Genomic DNA, 7503 nt, shown 5'->3' on the forward strand with positions numbered 1-7503 from the left:
GATGTGGTAGGCTGACATTTGTAGCCATAGAAGGTGCTGAATCCTACACCAACATTCATTCATTTCTGGCAACGCAGGCAATTCATACATTCTGGGAAAAGCAGCATCGTGCAAAGCCCAACATTCAGTACTGAACCACTGAAACAACTGATTAACTTGAAAAAGGACAAGAGCCATCTTGCAGAAAGACAATGCAGATCCCTATATGGTTTAATCAGAACCAGAGACCTGAAGTTCTATTTACCCTCTTGATTGCTCTTCTAGCCAGAAAATGTAGGTAAAGTAAAAATTCCCCAGAGAAGGGGCTTGTGTGTTAAGTGGCCTAAAAATGATGCACATCAGTTATCTGAGAGACCGATTATTTGGTTTTCAAAGACGCAGTGTCGCATGGTGCTTAAAAGCACAAACTTGTTAGCTGGATGAATTTGGGCAGGTTATTTAACTACTTGGGGATCCAGTTTTCTCATCTGTAAAAAGGGGATAATGACATTACCAACATTTAGGGTCAGCGTAAGTGCAAATAAGTATTAGCTATCATGATCATCATCATTGTTATTATTGTCGTTACTTTGTGAAGTACCAGCATGAGATGTCAGAGCTTCCAATAAATAATGATGTAAAGATAAGAATCTTCATTTATTTTTGATTATTTGGGCTGAATGAGGTAGTATATTCAAGTCTTTGGCCTCATTTCATAGAACCATAGAATGTTATAGCTTGAAGGACCTGAAACACTATTTAATTCAAATTTCTTGGTTTAGAGATGAAGATGATGAAGGTAAGAGGAGTTAAATCCTTGCTCAAATTCTTGCAACAAAGATTCTGAAGTTTTGAATGCTTTTCTTCTGGTTCATAGTTCTACCCATGAAATTTCTACCTGTTGATTTTCCTTGACTAGTAGTTCACCTGGGGGTGCAAGGAAAATAATCTGAAATGCAAATACCTTCACTTTCCTACTCTTAGCAGCTCTGGTAAAAGTTTGGTGGCTAAGCTCATTGATAAAAAAAAAATTTTTCATGACTAATGAAAAGATGCATGATGTTAAAAGATGCAAAGAGCAGTGGATTGAGAGAGAAGGCTCAAGTCTTGATTCTGCCTCTGCTATTAACTTGGGTGACCATTCTCAGCCTCGATTTCTCTGTTTGCAAAATAAGACAGTTGGGCTGTGGGATTGTTACAAAATATTGGCACAATAATATATTGTATAAATATTTTCTCTAATGAACAATCAAGTCTTTACAATTATGAGAAACATTTTGTCATCAGAATGTTCAAACACCTGGATGCAATTGTTTTTTAATTTGCTAATTATTTGAAAAACAAACAAAGGGAAAAAAACAATTTAAAAAATAAACAGGCCATGGAAACCAGCTTGCTCATTTGTAGGACAGTTTATTGGGTTGGAATATTTTGCCTTTGGCAAATGAGAATCAGTTAATTCCAGGTATTTGCTTATTGACTTGCTAGAATAGAATGATCTATTTTTCTTTCACTTTTGTCAGTAATCACCAGTTAAAACTTTTAAAGGGAGGCCCAATTATTCCTGGAAAAGGATAATATTCTATGACCTGCCAGACTGTGATGTCATCAGCTCTCCTCTGATCAATATATGTGTTTTCATTTTAAGCTAAGCTCCCTCTGAATTTAGTAATAAGAGTAATTGCCTGCAACAATCTTGAAGGCCAATCAAATACTTTCTCAAGGAAATAAATATCTCTTTAAGGTAAAAGTGAAAAATAGCATGCAATTCCATTTAAGCATTAAGTTTCTGAAATTGCCTCATCATAGTGAAATGCAAGGCCTTTGGGCTGATGTGTCCCTTGTTCCCTGGAAGAGGACAGCAAGGCACAGTTTTCAGTAGCAGTCTGTCTTGGCCATCACTACCTGTGCCCCTAGAGGGGCTAGGAGGGTGGTTGTCAGGGTAAGATTTGATGTTCTGTGTTTGTCTCCTGTTTTATTTGCTGAAGGAAAATGCCGCAGGGAATACTCATTTCTTGGCTAGATGAGGGTATGGCATGAACAGACCTGGAACAATGGTCTGAATTCAACAAATATTTACTGAGCACCCATGTGCCAGGCTACAGGAGTTGCAACACCTGTGACCACAGCATTTCTGTGCTAATATAGGACACTCCTCAATTACTTTATTGATTAAGTGAATGATTGTATACTACCAGCATGAGTTTCAAAGCTACATTGTCAGTTCTATTTACTTCTTGGGATGTAAAATCAGTTAAATCCCTCAAGCTAAAAACAGTGAAAATTAAACTCTTTTCAGCTCCGAGGTAAAATATTTTCTCCCTTGCAAAATCCAAGCCCTTTCAAGAGATACACAGTTCCCATGAAATGAATAAGCCATGGTTCCTCCCAAAATGATATTTATAATTAAAGCCAGCATGATCTGCTAGAGACCAGAGTTGACAATCTCCCTAAGTTCCCCTTTAGTGATAAAATTACATATGCAACAACTGGCTGAGAGTGGCATGCTTGACCAGCATCAGGCTAAGAGTATATCTCAGCTATTTCTCTGGCAGAGTATCTTACAAGTTACCATTCCTTTGTTAAGACTTTGTTAAGACCTATTTATCTATCTATCTTAAGACAAATATATACATATATCATATATAAGATATATATATATATCAAGTTTATATAAACTTGAATTTTGAATAAGAACCGCTAGGTTATTTCTAAGTTGGAATTCAGGAAACCAGTAAGACAGTAAAATGGAACGTTTTACTTTACTTTATGGTAAAATGGAATCTATGTGAAGCAAACTCCAGAGGTCACCAGCTCCTTCCGTGAGACGTGTCCTCCTTGCTAGCCTTATTGTCTTGAGCATCTTTGGGCTTTGGGGGATGTCCTAGGCACAAGTAGCTTTTTCTCCTCTCATGGCAAATGTTTCAAAACAGAGTCCCAAATCTTTATTCCCAGTTTGACGTTCTCAGTTGCTGTGAGGATGATTTTAGCACTTTCCAAAGCTACATTGTCCAATAGAACTCTCTGCAGTTTTCTGTATCTGCGCTGTCCAATAAGGCCGTCATTAGCCACATACGGTTTTACTGAGCACTTGAAATATGGCTATTGTAATTAAGGAACTGAATTTTTAATGTGTAAATTTTAACTAACTAAAATGTAAACAACTTCATGTGGCTAACGACTACCATATTGGATAGAGTGGTTCTAGACAGTGTAAGATTATGGTTCATGGGGCCGAGCAACCCAGCAACAGCACCCTTGCAGGATCGCCCAGTGAGGGTATAATAGAAGTTATGCATTTAATTATGAGTTATGCCTTAATTGCTTCTATAGGGGGTTTGAAGCAGAATGTCAGTAATAGCACTAGGAAGACATAAAGGGATCTCTAAGTAAAGGATAACAAATGGGAGGAATATGTTGTGATAAATATTAAGAGATAAAAGAGCAGAACAGTGTCATTTGAATTGAATTTGAATTTGAATTTCTAAATTCTACATATTGGAGCAGGCTAGAACTATCCAGTTCAATATAAAAATTACATTTTGCCAGTGTGATTACTAGGGCTATAAAAATCCAATTAATGAAGGTGAGATTTTACTGTGGGCTGAAAGAGAAGCAAGCAAAAATGAATAGAGTATCAGGTCCAGTGTATGTTAGAGTAGACTAGAACTCTAGGACCATCTCTAATGAAATTATCTACTTGACTGAATTGTGAAAATTCAATGAAATGATTTATGAAAGGACTTAGCATAGTGGCTAGCATTTGACAGATATCAGCACTTATGATGATCAGTTATTTTCGCCTAGATCTTTTTGAGGCTTCTTCCAAGTACCTTTGAGAACATAGGAAGATGCTAAGGGTAACTGATTTAGGCAAAATTATTTGTTGAGAGTAGATCATAGAAGAGGAAATATAGACAACATAAAGGCAAGCAAAGAAATGCCACACCATCTTCCCCATTTGCAATTTGTTGCTATAGGGAGAACAGTTACTGAGGAAGGTGGGTCAGGTATCTCAGTTATGTTGGGTCAGACAACACTGGAATAGTGAGACCAAAGGGGAAAGAATAGGAAGAAAAAGTAGGAATGAGGACTGCTTGTATTTTAAGTGTTTATAATTACTGAGTATAGTTCACTCATGCTGATGTTCTTGTCAAAGATAAAGAAGGCATGGAAGAATATTTGAGGCACCATGGGGGTAGTGGAAAGGGCACTGGCCTTGGAGTCAGGTCAACTGGATTCCAATCCTAACCTTTCAGTTTTCTGACTTAGACTAATAACCATCTTGTGGTTCCCAAATTCTCCTTTTTGTAAAACAATGATGCTTAATGATTTTGAAGATTATTCCAGCCCTCTAACTCAAGGGTGTAATTCTAAATATGAAAGCACAAGTGGGCTCTAATCCTCCAGATTCCCCGAAGCCCTGCTGTTCTTTCAGGAAAACCTGCTGTTTTAGTCCTCTCATGTGTTTCTGTTATCCTGAAGCTCAAGTTGTGTGAACAGTGGTGTCTCAAGCAGCATGCACAAAAGCAGTTGGTATGGTGGGAGTGAGTGACAGTGGGTGGGTGAACAGATTAAAGAGGAAAGGGTTGGAAGAGAGAGTAGTGTGTGTGAAAAAAAAAAAAAGCAGGCCCTCTACTTTTGACAGACTCTTGCTATATTCTCCAGTAACAGCTATCCAAAGCCAAATGCCAAAATGAAGGCATGAAAATAGCTTGCACTTCAGAGTTAAGCAGACTTGAATTTGAATCCAAGCTCTGGATTTGAGATACGTAACTTCAGTTTTCTTAACTTTGTGAAACTTATGGTTAGCAGCTATTGTAAAGCTTAAATGAGATAATATGATTCAGCAGATAGTAGGTTTTTAGTAAATATTCTCTTATCGTGGCCTCCCTAAATTGGCTTAGTTCCTTCCTCATCTAGCCCAGAATGTAAAAGACTCATCAGAGAAACACACCGGGCTGCTTAGAGACCTATATCTAGAGGATGTAAATAACGTGCGGTGGGGAGAGAAGGGTGCTGAAGAGAGAAAAAACTTTGGCCAGGAATAGAAAGCCCGGTCTCTCCATTGATGAAGCCTCTTCCTTCGTGCTACCTCACAGTTCTCTGGTTCTTGAAAGCCACAGAAGTGTTTACCAGAACAGCAACCCTAACTGTGTTTCCAACGCTTTACCAACAGGAAGATTCACAGCGCAGGCAGAGAAAACAGAACGAGGCGCCACATTCTTTCCCATTCGAAGACCGCAAAGCTGGATCCTGGAGTGACACCCGCTCCTTGCTCCTCTACCCAGGAGTGGGGAAAATCTCCTTCCAAGCGGGGTCCGGGGGAAGGCAGAGAACCAGGGAATGCATAGCACCTTTACCCATCTCTCTAGGTCGCTTGCTCCACCTGACCCCCTTTACGTGGTTCTAACGCAGTTTCTGCTTTGGAGAAATGTTGGCAAGCGGTGAGCCTCCAGTCCCCTGGCACGATTATCTCCCTGCCTCGGAGAACTTTCAGCACCGCGGACAGCGCCCCTCCCCGCCATCCTCTCTGTGGTCCAGGCTCCTGACTGGTGCTATCCTGCCGCTTGGCGTTCTCCCGGACCCCTTCCTGGAGGGGACTCTGGTCGGGGTGGGTGGGCCGGGGGAGAGGAGGTGGGTTATCATTCTGTGTTTCTTGGTCAACTCTGGCCAGTGACCGGCCCCGCCACTTCGGTGAGAATCCCTCCCAAGAGCCGGTTCCTTTGCGCCTCTCAGTTCAAGACCTCAGTGAACCGAGTCTGGCACAGGTGGTGGGGTGGGGAGCGCCAGGAGCCGGCGAGAGCTCTACTGTTCCAGCATTCCCGCATCTTTCCTCCGCCTTCACTTCGCTTCTAGTCATTTGACGACTTCTATCTTACTGTTCAATCACAAAGCAAAATACCTGTGTGTGGGGGGTTGGGCGGGGGAGGGAGGGGGTGACTCAAGAGCGAGAAGGAGGTTGGGGGCTGCGTCCCGCAAGGCCACACTGCCCTACTCTGGCCCTCTGGATTCCTAGGACACTGATGTGCTTTGGCATGGGGGAAGAGAGGAGTCTTAGGTGCAGGTGAGAATCCTCTCTGGCCAGGGAGCTTTCCTGGACACTTCACCCATCACGTCCTCCTCGTCGCCCCTGGCGTGTCACTGCTCTCTGGGGACAGATGCTCCTGAGAGCGCACTGGCCTGGTCAGGTCACCGGGCTCAGCTAGAGTCCCTTTGAAGAGTTTGCTCTCTGGTAAAAGGGCAGACGTTGTCTGTCCCTGCTCTCCCCTCGGGCTTCGGCCGGAAAAGCGTCTCTTCCTCTCCGTGGGCTCTTTCCGAGGCCGAGAACCGAGCTGTGCGAGCCCGGTGTGTGCAAGGCATGGGGGGACAGGACGAGCCCGGCGTCGGTGGAGACCCGGGGGGGCCCGGACGCAGCTCGCGACTCCCTCCTAAGCCTCTGTCTCCCGCCGTGCCGGAGCTGCATTCGCCCCAGCCCCGCCTGGTAGCCCTGCGAGTTGGAGCCCGGCGTCCCCCTACCCCGGATGCTGTCCAGGCCACATTCTGGGCCAGAGCCGGAGAGACCCCGACTCGCCTCCTTCCTTCTTACAGCAGACCCCTTCCCCGAGGGCGCGCCTCAGCCTCCGCGCCATGTTCCTGCTTCCCCCCTCCCGGCGGCTCCGGCTCCCTGGCTCATTCAACCGGAGGCAATCATTCCCATGCGCGGGGGTCCAGCTGGGATGCAGAGGGCACGGAGGCGGACAGACCGCGGCGAAGGGGGACGTTCACTCACCGGAGGGCTGGAGGCGATGACCTGGCTGCCGGGGCTGATGGCTGGCGGTCCGCACTTACAGCGCCCGGCCCTGCCTCCTGCGATGCTGGGTGGTGGCGCCAAAGGAAGGCAGCAGGCGGCCGCTGCTGCGGAACAGCTCCCCAGTTATACAGACTGCCCCGTCTACCCCGCACCCTCCCCGCGGCCTGTCAGTCCTCCCTCCAGCTAGCCGGTCTCCGCCCTCCTGGAGTCACGTGGGCTGCCCAACCCCTTACGTTATTGAGCCGAAGCCTCTCACCAGGCGCCCCCCACCCCCACCCCAAACACGCACACGCACACGCACACGCGCGCTTTCTCTCTGTCAACTCCTGCCTGGCCTACTGAGCCTCCAGGTGCCGCTTCCAGTATCTCGGGCTATATGAGGCCGAGGGGCAAGAGATGCAAGCAGCTCTCTGTCCGGGGAAAGGGCCAGGCAGGACTCTGCAGTATCGGTGTGTTGCGAATGCACAGACTCTGCCAGAAGCTCCACCTCTGCTGGACTTGGCATTGGACAAAGCTGGCTACCCAGACCCGCTTCCTGCCCTCTGAAAGCTTCCCCGCTTCTTCACGGAGCCCTTGCTGCTCTTAAACTTCTTCCACCTCCCTTAGCATTACTGAAAAGAAAGGATGGGAGAGATTGATTTCCCCTCCCCCCCCTCCTAAAAAAGACAAGACCTTCCTCCTTGTCCAAAGCTCAAGTAGGCCAAGTTTATCTTTGGATTCTCAACATCTTA

The 7503-nt window shown here is 45.4% G+C and overlaps 1 protein-coding gene across 1 annotated transcript in view; it reads right to left on the reverse strand.

The window, feature by feature from the left end:
- The window catches only part of SLC7A14 (solute carrier family 7 member 14), a 124355-nt gene extending 117394 nt beyond the window's left edge, over positions 1–6961 (reverse strand). The window contains exon 1 of the mRNA XM_036851374.1: positions 6752–6961. The gene's annotated coding sequence lies outside the window, so the exon portion shown is untranslated. The remainder of the gene's footprint in view (positions 1–6751) is intronic.
- Positions 6962–7503: the final 542 nt, after the last annotated feature.

The sequence above is a fragment of the Balaenoptera musculus genome, chromosome 4 (assembly GCF_009873245.2).
Source record: "Balaenoptera musculus isolate JJ_BM4_2016_0621 chromosome 4, mBalMus1.pri.v3, whole genome shotgun sequence".
Lineage (NCBI taxonomy): Eukaryota > Metazoa > Chordata > Mammalia > Artiodactyla > Balaenopteridae > Balaenoptera > Balaenoptera musculus.